Below are 13,299 nucleotides of genomic sequence, written 5' to 3' on the forward strand. Positions count from 1 at the left end.
GACAGAGGGGTCCGATAGGGTCTGGTGCGCTGCGGGAGGGGTCCCAGTACTGTATGGAGTGCGGTGCTGCTCAGCACTATCAAGTGGTATTCTAATACCCAATGTGTGCAGATCTACCCTGCGCACAAAAGCTATTAAATCTGAATTGGGTTTAGGTACCCCGGCACTGGCTAGAGTCGGCCCTCCTATACCTGAAGTTAGAGTTTCTACAAGACAGAGTACACAAAAAACAACTACGGAGAGTACAACTGTGACATGTGGTAAAGGGAGAGGTAGGGCGAAGAAAGTTCTCTCTTCCAAAGTTAAAGTTCCACCTTCCCTAAAAACGTTTTATAAATTCCTGTCTACCCCTATGAATCGGGGGTCCAGTAAAAATAACTGTTCGGCGGCTAATAGTTTACAGCTGGTTAATACATCAAATTCTTCCTTGCTAACATCGCCGGACCAGCCAGCCGTACTTTGTAATATGCAGTCTTTGACTTCGCTTGGTTCAGTGAGCCAGTCTGTGGGAGAGGATACCGAAGCAGTTGAAATCTCTGGTGATCAGCCGATAGTTGTCCATCCCTCAGTCGGACTCTCTAATAGATTTTCACCATTAGAGGGCCAGGAAGATCAGCCGGGTTCCTCCTCCACACCAGAGTCAGCAAATTCAACTCCACCAGTTCTTGTCTCTGCTGGGAAGGGTGTGGGTTAATTGGCAGACATTTTACTGGCTCTTAATAATCTAAGACTGCTAAATGTGCCCGAAGCTCAAGAAGGAGCAGATGTCAAAAGCTTTGTGATCTCCTTCCTAAAAGATACGATTTTGAAGGACCTCCCAGAGCTAGATCTAGTGAACGATATCCAACGGGTCCATTGGGATCCATTTAAGAGGAACCCTGCAAAACAGACACCAAGGAAAATTCAAATAAACTTTCTTACGTATACTACAAAAGAAAAGATTTTATCCTTGGCTCTGAAAGAAGGTTCGATAAATACGATTTCTTTTTCCAACCCCTTCACTTTTTTAATTCGGTTGGATATCTCCCATATCACTGCAATAAAACAAAGGGAGCTTGGTAAAAGAATGAAGACTTTAAACTCATTGGGGGCCAAGACACAATTGAGATTTCCAGCATTGTGCACACTATGTGGAAGAACCACATGAACAACCTACGTTCTACTGAGAATGTAGATGCTCTTATTGATAAAATAAGGAATGAGAAGGGGATGTAGGGATGGGAGGCGGGTCATTCAATTACATTTAGGCCATGGGGGGGCCTGGTTTGAATTATAAAATCAATTTGTTTTTTTGTTTTTTTCTTTCACATGCCCAGGGGGCCGAGGTAATAAGGGCGTATGCCTAGAATAGGGGGGTTCCCAAGGGGGGGTGAAGGGTTTGAGGGGTCACGAGGGCAGGGAGGGAGAGGTGTGAGGATGGGGGCATGGGTGGGGTTGCATTGGGAAAAAAAGAAAAAAAACATCCTTATTCTCATCTTCAATCTTAACTGTAATTCAGTATTGAAGCGTCTGTGTAAAATTTTGGCATCAGGTGGAGGGAGTCTCTTGGATGAGTAGTGAGATAAAGTTTGTCTCGTGGAATGTCAACGGGTTGAGATGGCCACGTAGACAAAGATTGATTATGAAATTCCTGGAGCAATCGTCTGCTCAAATCTGTATACTCCAGGAAACGCATTTAAGCCACTCAGAGTACAGGATATCTTTCCTAAGTACAACTGGGTAGAATACTTTTGGTCTTCTGAACAGGTAGTGCACAATAAAGGGGTAGCTATATTGATTAAATCAGGAGCTAGATACACTATCAAGTCAACATTAACAGATAAGACTGGGAGATGGATTATAGCTCAGCTGGAGATGAGAGGTTTGGAGTTAACCGTCACCTCCTTTTACGGTCCAAATATTGATGATCCAACACATATTTGCAAATTGCAGTCTAAATTAATAGAAGCTACTACTCCTATAATTATTGGCGGCGATTTTAACGTCCTCTTTGACCTATTATGAGATAGATCAAACCAGTGTCATTATGTTGAAGCCCCACGTTCACGTCGAGATTTGACTAATATGATTTACGACTGAGGGCTAGCTGATCTTTGGAGGGCGAAGATGGGCGATAAATCAGGGTACACCTTTTACAGCAAAAAACATGGTCATTCATCCAGAATTGACTATGGGTTTGCAGATAGGTTGATTCTGGAAAACTTACTTAATATCTCCATTCTGCCCAGTGTCTTATCAGATCATGCCCCTATTCTTTTTAATTATCTTGGAAGGAGTTATTCCCTCAGGGCCAGATGAATGCCGAAAAGGGCAATGCTGTCAAATGATGAAATAATCAAGGCAATCAAACTGTCCACGATAGACTATTTTTCTGTCAATATAGGCTCGACAACTTTGGATCTTGTCTGAGATGCCTTTAAAGCTCAGAGGTGTGCGGTCAGTTTCACAGCCTGATCTGTTCTAAAAATAGGGAGGAGGCACAAGAATTGCGTAACCTGGAAGGAAAAATCCTTAAGCTAGAGGATGAGAGGACAAGATGCACCCAGGAAAATTCAGGAAGGCTGACACAAGTCCGTAGCGACCTGGAGCGGGTATGTCAGGATTATAGGGGCAAGTTAGAAAAAAGGTGAAGGCCCAGTGGACGTCTTGAAATATGCAAAACTACGAGTATGGGGAAAAGGCTGGCGCCCTCTTGGCCTGGAAGACAAGAGTTGATTGTGCTAAAAACAATATAAATGAACTAATAATAGATGAGAGTGGGGCTACTTCATGCAGATTGGAGGATATGCAATCTCGACTCTCTCTCTATTTTCTGAGTTATATAGAGAGGAGACCACACTTAGGGCCTCATTAGGATGGCGGACGGACACCCCGTGGAAGAGGGATCGTCCGCATGGGCAGCGGCGGTCCCTCCATGCAAATTAGGATGTGACCGCCACCCTGGCGGTCACATCCTGGATCTTTAACCTTGCGACGGGTGCTGCTTGAAGCAGCACCCGCCGCAAGGTTAAAAAAGCATGTTTCACATTTCATGCACAAAGCGGCAGGCACCGTGCGGTGCCTGCCGCTTTGTGCATGCAAATGCAGGGGGGTACCATAGGTACCCCCCATGTGCACCCCCACCCTCCCTTTACTCTGGGGCCCCCCAAAAGCAAAGGTCCACATGCTTTTCCACGGCGGAAAAACCGCCGCGAAAAAGCATGTTTACTCATGCTTCCTAATTTGGCTGACGGTGTCTTGCAGACACCGCCACCAAATGGCCCGGCAAAACCCGCGGATCAGCGGCGGACGGACCTGCCTTCCGCCGCTGGTCCCATCACATTCCCACCGCCATCCTAATCTGGCGGTGGGTGTTTGATGTGGCCGCGGCGGTGAATCCGCATCCTCCGGGCCTGCGGTGGCTTCCGCCGGCCCGGAGGATGCGGATTCACCGCCATCCTAATGAGGCCCCTAGTACAGAGAGGCTTCAAATATGGTTGCGGGGTAAAATTCTTCCTGAACTAACAGAAGGCAGTTGAGAGAGTCTTGATGCCCCTATCACAGAGAACGAGATTAGATTAGATCTAAATAAAAGTAAGAAGAATAAAGCAGTGGGAACGGATGTGCTGCCCAGCGAGGTATACCAACTCCTCCAAGATGAGTTGGTTCCAAGACTGTGTGAACTTTTTAACTTTATCTACAGTTCGGAGGGTAAAATTCCTAAATCTTGGAAGGAGGCAACAATCTTATTTATTTTAAAGTCAGACAAAGAACCCCTTAAAGCGGACTCCTATAAGCCAATCTCCCTGCTTAACGCCGATTATAAGATCTTTATGAGTGTTCTTGCAGGGAGATTGGTTAAGCTAGTCCCGCAATTGATCAATGCGGACCAAAAAGGCTTTATCCCAGGGAGGTATATTCAAGAGCAGACGCTGCAATTAATTGTTAATTTAGATCTCATGGTGGCTCTGTCGAGACCCTTGGCAGTAGTGGCACTTGAAGCAGCCAAGGCTTTCGACAAGGCTTTCGACAGAGTATGCTGTGTATCTATGGGAGGTTATTAAGGTAATGGGCTTTGGGCCTATTTTTATTCAGACACTGACTAGATGCTGTCATGGGGCCTCCGCAGTAATCCTGCTAAATGGTATGCTAACAACAAGCTTCAACATCTCTATGGGGAACAAGGCAGGGTTGTTCAATCTCGCCCTTACTGTTCGACCTATATATAGAGCCTCTTGCCCAAGTATTAAGATTAGATGAACAGATCACCCCCTTTAGCTCCCACCAGAAACATCAGTAAAGTGACTCTTTACACCGATGATTTGCTACTGTACACCAACAATCCGGTGGACGTAATACCAAGGGTTGAAGCCATTTTAGAGGAATTTGGCTCATATTCCGGTTACTTAGCCAACACCTCTAAAACAGAGGTGATGTGTTGGAATATCAATGATTGGGAGGGCAGACTTAGCAAAGAGTTTAGGTATCTGTGAATAATTGTAGTCAATGATCTTGACAAACTGCCTTTGATCAATCTAAATAGGATGTCTAAAGAGCTGGATCATCTCTTTTCTAGATGGAAAAATCTTCCCCTGACGATGTATGGCAGGGCTAACCTAATGAAGATGGTCGTCCTTCCCAAGCTGACATATTTGTTCAACGCCATCCCCCTCAATTTTCCTGGTAAAGAAATTGGTAAAATCCAGAGCAAAATAGGTAGCTTTATTTAGGCCAATAGGAGTGCTAGACTGTCGTCGAAGAAGCTGAGATGTAAATTACTGAAAGGGGGCCTGGTTCTCCTGGACATAGCCTGGTACTCTATGGCCTTTATTGGTTAAAAGCTGCTTTTGCTCTGGCGCGTCTAGACCAGGGAAATTTGAACAATAACATCATTAACATATGGTCACTTCTCAGATCATGGTGAAGAGAGTTGAGATTGGTTGGTTGCCCTGGGGTCATATGATTACACCAAGCTTTAAACGAAGAAGCTGGCCTGGACAGGCCTAAAGCTAATGCAGTTGCAAAAGCCACGGGGCGCCCAGGATGGATGGAAGGCTTCATGCCAAAATTGCAGATGCTGAATGGTGAGATGAGGACTAAAAAAAAAAAAAAGAATGATGCTCCTCTTTCTTTTTCACAATTTTAGTGAATATTTAACAGTCCTCGTTCTTTCTTTCTTGTGTAGATGTCTGCTTATTATTAATATTCTTCTAGGTGTCCTTTATTCATTATCATCCTCCCAATGCTCTCTTTCTTAGATTTTTTCTTCTATTACTAAGGCTTCTCCTATTTACAAACGTCTTCAGTCTACTATTAATTCAAGACCCAAAACTAAAATTGAGGCTCATTGGGAATTTGATTTGGGATGTACATGGACTATTTCTTTTTGGAATAAGATAAGAAAATTAATGCTCAAAATTTGCAGAACAGCTTCTAATTTTAAATCTTAGTTTTTTCTCTATCATGGACTTTATCTTACCGCTTCTACAATTGCTATATTTTCCATACCCACTACTTCAAAATGTTAGTCGTGTGATCATCCCTGTGGGGACATCCTACACCTATTATTCCACTGTCCTTCCACAGCTTCTTTTTGTGGATAAGGTCTGGTCTCAGTTCACCAAAATTCTTCACTTTCAGTCCCCATTAACTCCTTTGTCACTTTTTTTAGGTAGTCTATCTGGTGATAATCACACCCTTTTGACAATTTAAAGCTGTTATATCTTATGTTAGCCTTAGCTTTTCAACAAATTACAATTCCCACCCCCTGAGGGGAAACGCAAGACCAAAAACTGTGAAGAAATACAAATTACACAGAAGGGGCCTGGGGCAGAACACACAAGATGCACCATGAAGGACATTGAGGAGTTCCGGGATCTTCTAACAAAAAATTATAGACACATTGACTGGTTTACTGGTACCACTCTGGGGATACAATTGCTAAACTTATGACAGATTCTAGAGACTTACCTAACAAAGTTGAGACTATCTTGTCCACTACTAATAGAGTCTCCAGCTCCCTGATCCCACAGGCCCAAGCCATATGCACCAAAATTCTCCTCCCAGAGCATTCAAGTAGAGGTCAGTCTCATACTGATAACACCAGAAATCAGTTTGAATATCCTCCCATCCACGCATTCGTGGCTGACCCTAAGAAGCAAGCTTCTACCATCCAGCGCCCCTTGCCATGTACTCCTGCAGCAGCGAGGGAATCACAAGCCTCTGTTAATAGCCCTTTCTTACCTGTCATTAATTTTCCCCCAGATTGTTGTCCTTACACCTTGGTCTTAGCAGGTATTCCAGGACATGACTCCCTGTATCAAGAAACCATGGGCCAACTAATCAATAAAGCTTCCCATTGTCTAGGCAGACACACAAGATATAACTTGACAGATCATAGGCACATCCTGATGGCGAGGACGATTTCCTGGATTTGGTGCTCCCGAATTGTGTGATCATTACTTTTAGATATCCAAATTGGTACATATCATCTTGAGACATTTTTCCCTGTCCTATCTCCCTCCTTCTGGTATTAAACCATTACAGCTGTGCTTGTTTTACAGACCTCCCTAATAGCGTCGCAATCAGGGATAATTTTTTTCACTGTTGTGGGTAAGATTGTGTCTAGGGTGGTTCCTATGGTTTCTCTAATCGTATGCTCCCTCAGCAGACTTTAATGATTCGGATTGACTCAAAGACGATGACATGGGATGCTCATTTATAGACACCCCTCTAGGGGCCCCCTTATGGGTTATGGTGGCTAATGTGTCTCTTCCTCACTTAAATGCAGAGCACTTCACCAATAGTCTTCCCACCCCAGCGGTCATAAACCAGTCTGCAGGTTCAAGATCACCTCTTTTTAGCCACGATCAAGGTAGAGGAAAATATCTAAGCCTTACTTCAGGGAACGTGGCTGGGTAATTTGCAAAGTTTACAGTGTGGATCTTGTTTATTAGAAATTTTAACAATAGCTGTCTTCAAGAAACTTGGGAGGCCAAGAACACATTTTTTCTCAATGGTTTTAAGAATTTTTTCCTACCGGCGGTGGGCTCTAGAGCAAGCAGAGCTAGTGGAGGTCTAATTATCTTTGTATTCCTTGACTATGGTGAGTCCATCGAGCCATTGAAGTGGGACGCCAGAGTGCTCCAGGGCCTCAAATTGGCTGTGGGAGGATCGCTCCAATTCATTGAGGTTAATTTTTATAATATTAAAATGGGGAAAGCAAGTGACTGCAAGTTTCCCAGCCTTTAGAGGGGCCATAGACTCGCTATGGGGAGAGGACCTCTCTCAAGATAATTTGATTGCAGTTGGGGATTATAATTGCCATCCTCGCCCTGGCTCACTTCAACACCAGCATAGTTTACAAAGTTGCACGATCATGGAGGGCTGCATATGGAGCATACCCCAGAAGGTTTTGAACTGAATAGTTTCTTACAGTCACATAATCTCGTATTTACCCTAGATAAGATGCCAGATTCATCTAAATCTTACATACCACCATCAATTATATTTTTGTTTCTGCTTTGTTGGGAGGGTCCCCACTCTCTTTTAAGATCCTACATAGCCCATATAGTGATCACAACCCCATGACGTTAGTGCTTGAGGGTGTAGGCAATCAGCCAGTGCATTCTAGTATACCTGTGGGCCTATCATCCTTAATCAATCAGGGAAGACGCCTACGCTGGTCGCAGCTAGATCCTAAGGCCTTTAACTACTCTCTATTTAAAAGTCGACAACAGGAGATCTAAACCTGTCTAGACCCTTCAGTATCCGGTGAGGAGATTATTAAGTCATTTATATCCATCGCCCAGTCAACTGCTAGTTTGCTAACAGTCCCTGTAGTTCACTCCACCTTTGATCATACAAAATGGTTTGATGCTTAGTGCTTTCTGATGTTCCGCCTTCTGAAGAGGGCTTACAAACTCTTTTTTGGTAAGTCATAAATTGACCCTGTTTCTAAGAGCCATTAAGATCCGCTCTCTGTCATTGTATCACCCTAGAAGAATGGATCGTCCACTTTGAAGTAGTTTATAACTTTGGACAAAGTGGGGGACCCATTAATGAGACAGTCCCTTGCCAGACCAATACTGCTGTAATATTTTCTTTAGACGAACTGCAGCTGGGCTTTGAGGAATTGTCCCGGAATAAGGCTCCAGGAGCTGACGGGGTCTTCCCGGACCTTTTCTGGGATAATATTGACGTATGGGCTCCAGTTTTGATGAGGGTGTTAAACGCAGCTGCAAAGAGTGGGATCCCACCTTCATGGTCAACCGCCACGATTGTTCTGATTTTCAAGAAGGGGGATAAGGATAATCCCCATTATTACTGCTCCATTATCCTAATTGATTCTACAGTTAAAGGTCTGGGCTGGGTCTTATTAAATAGGATCTCGGATTGGGCAGATTCGGATAAAACTATTTCTAAGGTGCATTATGGTTTCCGATCAGGAAAATCAACCACACCACAGTACAGTGCCTAAACTTCTATCTCTTAGTTTCCAAATACACAGTTGCCCAAACTGGTGCTCTTTTTTGGGTTTTAGGGACCTCACTGTTGCTTTCAATCAGGTGAACCGTAAGAAAATGTGGGTCCTACTTGATTCTTTGGGGTTGCGCCAGACATTGTAAACTTAAAAATGACCCTTCACACACATACTACAGTTGCAGTTAGACATTCACACAAGGCGGGGCTTATCAACTATTTTAATTCCACTAGGGGGTTCATCAAGGATGCATTTTAGCCCCTTTTTAATTCACGTTATATATTAATGGCTTAGAGGCTGCCCTGAAATCTTTACAGATTGACTGCCCTCGAGTGGGCAGGAAAGCAATTCCAGTTATTTTATATGCCGACGACCCGGTGCTGATGGCATGCACACCAATGGACCTACAGGCCCTAATTAATAGATTTGTTTCCTTTATGACTAGGTTGTATTTATTGTCCAACATCACAAAGTCGTACGTTTTGGAAGTGGGCCCTCGGACGACCAACTTTAAGACATTTAAGGCAGGTGCGCAGACTCTAGCCAAGGTCCCGGCCTTCCCTTATCTGGGAATTTTGTTTGATGCAAATCTGAACTGGAAATATTTGTTGGAGGGGAAAGTAGGTAGACATTAGCAAATCCATTAGAGCCATTGCTAATTATGGCCATAGAATAGGCACTTTGTCTCCGGGTGTGATTTTAAAGCTTTATCAGTCTTTTTGCATTTCTACAGTCTTGTTCGGGAAAGAGGTATGGGGTTATACTGCAATTAATAAACTACAGACTGCCCAAAGTAAGTACCTGAAATGAATCCTGAAGGTTCCCCAGGTCACTCCCTCATTCTCTATACATAAAGAACTTGGAGTTAACTATATAGCTGACCTGGTGGCAGTAAAGCCTTTGATGTGCTGGGTAAAGATCTGGTCTAATAATGAGTGAGAACTCGAACGTTTCATTATCTCATATTGTCTATCATGAAATCACGCACTGAAATTCTATTGGTTATGCTGCATTAAAGAGTCTTTTACTGCTCTAGACAGCGTGGATATATTTCTAAAGCATGACTCAGTGAAGCCTCGGATCTGATTATAGTTAAGGAGTAATTTTTTAAACATGCTATGACTCCCCGTGAAAATATTGAGCTTATCAAACCAGCCGTGAGAGGGCATGTTCTCATAAATCAGTAAAGGGTATGGAGAATTATCTTTCCATTTTAACAAGTGCTTTTATAGATGTTTAGTAACTCATTTTTGATTTACACAGCTCCATTACCCTTTAGCTTCCCCGACCGGGTTCGTTTTACAGGACGAGCCGAGAGGTCCCTCTAGCTGCGACGATAGATCTCCACAAGACACCCTAGATTTTTACCTCTTATGTAAAAACTTTACTCATACCAGGAGATTGTATCTTAAGCCCCTTGTAAAAGTGTTGAGATTTAGACAAGCCTGTGTCACGTTAATGTATCTGTCGCTTTTGCCTAATTAATACACGCTCTTTGCAGTCACGAATTTCCTAAGATCAGCACTCAGATCTCGAAATTCTGGATGTGTTTGATAGCTGATTGGCATTAGCGTTTTTTTGCACATTACCCTGAATTAATTTTAACTGTTATGATGAAGTGTCTTATTGTTTTCTTTTGTATCCTAATGTATCTTTTATGGTTGTGATCACATCCGAATAAAGATTATTTATTATTATTATTGGAAATGCTCTTCCAATATTTCTTATAAAGCTTGGTGGTATAAGGTGTGCTATTATCATAGGTTGACAATGCTTTTACCTCATTGTACTGTCCTTCTATAAATAGAGATTTATATTTATTACCATTAACTACATTTAAAGATACTGTCACCCGCAGTTCTCCTAATTGTACTTTCTTGGAAAATGTTAAGCCTCCATACGATTTCCAAATGAGGTCGCACACTGCTCGTCCCATCAGCGTGTGACCCCGGAGCATGATGGTCGATGTAGTAGGTATCAGTGGGTGCGCTTTTACCCGAGTCTTGAGTCTTGAGGGTTTTCACTGATGTGCTTGCCATCCCTGGAACCGTGTTTCGCGTTCATTAACGCTCGTCAGCAGGGATTAGGCGTGTGCACAGGGTTGCAGCATGGGCTGCCGAAAATATTCGTAGGTCCCGGTACCTCTTATGGCGCGCAGGTGCGGAATCTCGAGGTCGTCACCTCCACCGGCTCAAGGGAGCCTGTATATTTAGTATTTCCAAATGAGGTCGCACACTGCTCGTCCCATCAGCGTGTGACCCCGGAGCATGAGGGTCGATGTAGTAGGTATCAGCGGGTGCGCTTTTACCCGAGTCTTGAATCTTGAGGGTGTTCACTGATGTGCTTGCCATCCTGGACACGTGTTTCTCATTCATTAACGCTCGTCAGCAGGGATTAGGCGTGTGCACAGGGTTGCAGCATGGGCTGCCGAAAATATTCGTAGGTCCAGGTACCTCTTATGGCGCGCAGGTGCGGAATCTCGAGGTCGTCACCTCCACCGGCTCAAGGGAGCCTGTATATTCAGTATTTCCAAATGAGGTCGCACACTGCTCGTCCCATCAGCGTGTGACCCTGGAGCATGATGGTCGATGTAGTAGGTATCAGCGGGTGCGCTTTACCCGAGTCTTGAATCTTAAGGGTGTTCACTGATGTGCTTGCCATCCCTGGACACGTGTTTTGCGTTCATTAACGCTCGTCAGCAGGGATTAGGCGTGTGCACAGGGTTGCAACATGGGCTGCCGAAAATATTTGTAGGTCCAGGTACCTCTTATGGCGCGCAGGTGCGGAATCTCGAGGTTGTCACCTCCACCGGCTCAAGGGAGCCTGTATATTTAGTATTTCCAAATGACGTCGCACACTGCTCGTCCCATCAGCGTGTGACCCCGGAGCATGATGGTCGATGTAGTAGGTATCAGCGGGTGCGCTTTTACCCGAGTCTTGAATCTTGAGGGTGTTCACTGATGTGCTTGCCATCCCTGGACACGTGTTTCGCGTTCATTAACGCTCGTCAGCAGGGATTAAGCGTGTGCACAGGGTTGCAGCATGGGCTGCCGAAAATATTCGTAGGTCCAGGTACCTCTTATGGCGTGCAGGTGCGGAATGTCGAGGTCGTCACCTCCACCGGCTCAAGGGAGCCTGTATATTTAGTATTTCCAAATGAGGTCGCACACTGCTCGTCCCATCGGCGTGTGACCCCGGAGCATGATGATCGAAAGATGATGCATCGCGAACACTTTACTACATTGACCAGAGTCCTTAGGGGCGACACCGCCGGTGTGTGAGTAGTGTGCGACCCCACCCCCATTTGTAACTTTAAAGCTCCCGTGAGCAGTGGGCTGACGAGCCTGGGATCCCGCACCTACGCGCCTGAGTGGTACTATACCTGGCAGATATTGGCAGCCATCGGCAACCCCAGAACACGGCCTATCCCTGCTGACGAGGGGTGATACCCCGAAACACGTGTCCAGAGAAGGCGAAGACAGCGAAGATAGCAGAAGATCGAAAGATGATGCATCGCGAACACTTTACTACATTGACCAGAGTCTTTAGGGGCGACACTGCCAGTGTGTGAGTAGCGTGCGACCCCCCCCCATTTGTAACTTTAAAGCTCCCGTGAGCAGTGGGCTGACGAGCCTGGGATCCCGCACCTACGCGCCTGAGTGGTACTATACCTGGCAGATATTGGCAGCCATCGCAACCCCAGTACACGGCCTATCCCTGCGGACGAGGGGTGATACCCCGAAACACGTGTCCAGGGATGGCGAAGACAGCGAAGATAGCAGAAGATCGAAAGATGATGCATCGCAAACACTTTACTACATTGACCAGAGTCCTTAGGGGCGACACCGCCGGTGTGGGAGTAGTGTGCGACCCCACCCCCATTTGTAACTTTAAAGCTCCCGTGAGCAGTGGGCTGACGAGCCTGGGATCCCGCACCTACGCGCCTGAGTGGTACTATACCTGGCAGATATTGGCAGCCATCGGCAACCCCAGTACACGGCCTATCCCTGCTGACGAGGGGTGATACCCCGAAACACGTGTCCAGGGATGGCGAAGACAGCGAAGATAGCAGAAGATCGAAAGATGATGCGTCGCGAAACTTTACTACATTGACCAGAGTCCATAGGGGCGACACCGCCGGTGTGTGAGTAGTGTGCGACCCCACCCCCATTTGTAAATTTAAAGCTCCCGTGAGCAGTGGGCTGATGAGCCTGGGATCCCGCACCTACGTGCCTGAGTGGTACTATACCTGGCAGATATTGGCAGCCATCGGCAACCCCAGTACACGGCCTATCCCTGCTGACCAGGGGTGATACCCCGAAACACGTGTCCAGGGATGGCGAAGACAGCGAAGATAGCAGAAGATCTAAAGATGATGCATCGCGAACATTTTACTTTATTGACCAGAGTCCTTAGGGACGACACCGCCGGTGTGTGAGTAGTGTGCGACCCCAGCCCCATTTGTAACTTTAAAGCTCCCGTGAGCAGTGGGCTGACGAGCCTGGGATCCCGCACCTACGCGCCTGAGTGGTACTATACCTGGCAGATATTGGCAGCCATCGGCAACCCCAGTAAACGGCCTATCCCTGCTCACGAGGGGTGATACCCCGAAACACGTGTCCAGGGATGGCGAAGACAGCGAAGATAGCAGAAGATCGAAAGATGATGCCTTTCGAACACTTTACTACATTGACCAGAGTCCTTAGGGGCGACACCGCCGGTGTGTGAGTAGTGTGCGACCCCACCCCATTTGTAACTTTACAGCTCCCGTGAGCAGTGGGCTGATGAGCCTGGGATCCCGCACCTATGCACCTGAGTGGTACTATACCTGGCAGATA

Source organism: Lissotriton helveticus, chromosome 8 (genome assembly GCF_964261635.1).
Source record: "Lissotriton helveticus chromosome 8, aLisHel1.1, whole genome shotgun sequence".
NCBI classification, from domain to species: domain Eukaryota; kingdom Metazoa; phylum Chordata; class Amphibia; order Caudata; family Salamandridae; genus Lissotriton; species Lissotriton helveticus.